At 39.9% G+C, this 3,729-nt stretch overlaps 1 long non-coding RNA gene across 1 annotated transcript in view; it reads left to right on the forward strand.

The window, feature by feature from the left end:
* Nucleotides 1–349: 349 nt before the first annotated feature.
* LOC104912843 overlaps nucleotides 350–3,729 on the forward strand; it is a 28,398-nt gene continuing 25,018 nt past the window's right edge. Inside the window, exons 1-4 of the long non-coding RNA XR_794923.2 lie at nucleotides 350–436; nucleotides 537–716; nucleotides 2,554–2,629; nucleotides 3,358–3,489. This is a non-coding gene — a long non-coding RNA (uncharacterized LOC104912843). The remainder of the gene's footprint in view (nucleotides 437–536; nucleotides 717–2,553; nucleotides 2,630–3,357; nucleotides 3,490–3,729) is intronic.

A 3,729-nucleotide genomic window follows, 5' to 3' on the forward strand; every position in this document is an offset into this window, starting at 1 on the left:
GAACTTGAGTATCTTGAGCCAGGAGACAGTCAAATAACTTCTTAGAAGGTAACACCTGCTTCAATGAACTCAAACTTGGAAATTGCTTGGAAGCTAGCAGGCAATTTTACTTAGGTGGTACTGAATAATAATAATAATAATAATCTCTGTATGTTATTTTTCACTCTTTTCTCATATCATAGAGTGGTCATTTTCAGTTCTAACTGCTTTTCTATACATCTGAGTATCAGGGTGCTGTGGAGCAGGTGAAAGTGATCACTGGAAGCTCCATGGCTTGTTGTGTTTCAGCTGTGAAGCTGCTAATGTACTATATAAAAGTGTTAGATGTTCCTAGTACCTCCCTCCAATCTAGCACTTCTCAGGGTATTGAATTATTTTGCTTGTTTTTCCTCTTGATTATAGACTTTTTGCTTCACCTGAGTTTAAAATTGATTTGGTACGGTCTTTCTACCTTTATCCAGACTCTAGAGTATCTCTGAGGACATGCTTTTTAGGTGCTCTTTGTTCTTATCTTCAGGACTCTTTTTTCCTTGTAGAGGCACTATAGTGATTTTTTTCTGGTGGGATGTTGCTGTTGTTGCAGCAGAAGGCTGTGAGTCCTCACCAAGAAATGTCAACCTTTTGCCATGAGGCAGTGTGTTCCCATCTGCAGTACTTCTGATGGGAGGTATCATGACACAGCGAAGAGATTTTGACAGGTGACAGCACTACAGAGGGTAAGTTAAATGCAATATGCACTTGCTTCACTAAGCTGGAAACACACTTGTGACTTACAGTATCTGCTAACAAAGATTGCGGTGACTAATCTTCATTTAGAGGCTTCAGTCTTATACTGTGCGTGGTTTGTCATTTGAAATGTATCCAGAGAGACTGACTGTGTGTTTAGTAGGTCCCCGTATGGTGCTAGTCCGGTGCTTAGAGAGAATGTCTGTACGTCCTCACTCTGTCAGACTGACTTGCAAAGCAGGCACCTGGTTGTGCCATACAGTTGGCATGCGCTAGATACTTTTATGGCTAACAGTATGCTGAATTGATGTTCACTGGAGGTTGCTGGACTGGGTCTAGCTGTAGTCCTTGCTGAGTACAGCCTTGGCCTCTGATAATACTTGAACTGGCTTGTTTCTTGATAAAGAATTTGACTGGCAGGTACCAGTGAACTATATCTACTTATGATTCTCAATGTTACCATCTTCCCTTCTGTATTAAACTTTTAAAACTCCCTCAAATGAATCCCTTTCACTGAATCCCCTCCCAAATTCTCTCCCAGCAAAGCTGGGAGGCCTTGGAAAAACTTTCATTCAGGCTCGTACCCATGTGGACAGGAGCAGATTCTATTTCCACAAGGAAATTAGCAGAGCTTTGCCACATCAAACAGAAGACATTCACATCTCAAAGACAGCAGCTGCTAGGAAATGCATTCATCTGATCACCACAACCACTTATTCCCTATGTGTTTTTAATGAACGTAAATTTACCTGTGCCTGACTAAGGGATTGTAGTATGCAGGTGGTGATTATGGGGCAATTAGCATAACCTGCTTTCTATTATCTGTGTCCTTGAACTTCCTTATCTGCATCTGGACAGTAATGCTTGCTCTCACCCTTCCTGCAGTATTTTTGAATAAATTCATGCTGCTTTTTTTTTTGAATTTATTGTCTCTTTGGCCTCTTCCAGCTAATTTGCCTGGTGGGATAAGCATTTTAGACTACATTGCACAATGTTATATTGAACTTCCTACTTTGCTACTTCAAAAAAGCTTCCACAACTTTTCCAAAATACTGTGGCAATCAAACACTGTCATTCTCTTTTCATTGCTGAACTCAGATTACCTTGTTGTTCTTGCAGGTTTCTTAAAAGTAGAGGAATTTCTTGCCCCTATCTGTCTGTTTGCTATGAGCTGATGATTATACTAGTGTGCTGTATCAATAATACTCCTAGCCTGAGTCACAAAATAAGACATGCCATACTTGACACAGGAACACATGCTTTTCCATTAGCATTCATTATTTGTGGTCACAGTCAGACAGATAAAGATTGACACTGATAACTGCCCGAGGAGAGTAGCTGTGCACCAGCCTGCACTGCACTTGCTGCTTTGATAACACTGAGATGTGAGTGGAAGGGCCACACAAGGGGTGAGTGGCTCCCTCCTTGCTCTGGGTGGCAGGTGTTTGCCTGTCATCTTCCATTTTCCTCTTTGGAAAGGCAACACTGGAAAGGAATTCCCATTAACAATTCATATTTGTTTAATTCAGTCATTCTTATCTTGCAGCCAGCAGCCAGATCACTGAGACTATCTGTCCATATGAATGAAACCAGATTTACTGATAGATTTTTCCTTTCTGCTACGTCTTTCTGATTTTATATTTGACTATTTTTTAACCTTCCCTTTTTCCCCATTTTATGACAACGCCCAGGCATCCTACACATGGGCATGCCAGTATTCCACTACATAACAAGTAGGGCACCATAGGAGATAGTTGTATCTGTTAGATCTTAATGTGGACTGAGAGCTTGCTGGGGCTGAGGCTTTTTCTTATGCTCATTTACCAGGTGCTGGCTGCAGTGGGATCTCAAGATTATGTTTTACAAGAGCTACTGGATGCACACCACAGAAATCTTTTGTTTCGTAAGTCTCTTGATATATGAATTCCCAATCAAGACTTTAATTGTTTGAAATAGCTTCTAGTGCTGCAGTATCAATTTATGTGGCCTTTCTGCTTGCAGGCAAAATATCTATTATCTGCTTTTTGAAAAATAACAATTATACAGATAGAATTTTAAAAGAGACTGAATTCCCCAGCTGGAGAATTCTCCTTGAAGGATGGTCAGGAAATAGGAGTCTAATCAGGCTGCTTTGGAAATGCCAAAGCCATACATGGCTTATCTACCCAATGGGCTCTGTAGAAAATGTATACAACAGGCAGGCTGTGACTTACAAGGCCAGAAATCCAATGAGCACTTTTGTAATGGGAGTGTTTCTGGGAGGTCTCTGTCATCTTTGAGAAGTGACCATTGATGTAAGAAATTAGAAATTGCGTTGCTTGGGGATACTAAGTGAAAACAGGTTATTAAACAGGTTTTACTGGAAACTATGGAAAATTATCTACTGAATAAACAGAAAACACTAAAGAAAAAAGAATAGATATGTCATCTTAAAAAAAAAAAGTGGGATCAAAAGAGATCTGGAATTAGCATTCCTCATTATTTTAATGCCAGAACATGCTTCTGTACTATTAATAGAAGGTGAAGCTGCTGCAGAGTTCTCTGACTGCAGTTCTACAGCTTGAAGAATCATCATCATCCTACAGCTGAATATCCCTTTCTTAACAATAACACCTGTTTTACCTTCCTTAGTTTGCTCTCAGAACAAAAAAGGTCCTGCAAGGTCATCTTCAGCTCTGTCCTGAACCAGGATATTTTCCTTTGCTTTACTCGACGCAGACGAAGCAGACAAGGACTGAAATCTTTTGAAAATTGAACAATCAGGTGTTGTTTTTTTTTTTCTCTTTTCACTTACAAGCATTTTACAGTACAACATTTTGTTTCTTATCTCTTTTAATGGTATTTCCTTCCAAATACGTTTTTCTCTCTATCTACTGTGTCATTAAACTACAGAGCATTTCAGCTTGGACTTTCCGCAGGCATTATGGGGATGTTCACAACCAGCCCTGGGAAGTCAGCTATTATTCCTCATAGCAGGCTTAAAAATAATTGCCTGGATCCTCA

The sequence above is a fragment of the Meleagris gallopavo genome, chromosome 12, assembly GCF_000146605.3.
Source record: "Meleagris gallopavo isolate NT-WF06-2002-E0010 breed Aviagen turkey brand Nicholas breeding stock chromosome 12, Turkey_5.1, whole genome shotgun sequence".
Classification (NCBI taxonomy): domain Eukaryota; kingdom Metazoa; phylum Chordata; class Aves; order Galliformes; family Phasianidae; genus Meleagris; species Meleagris gallopavo.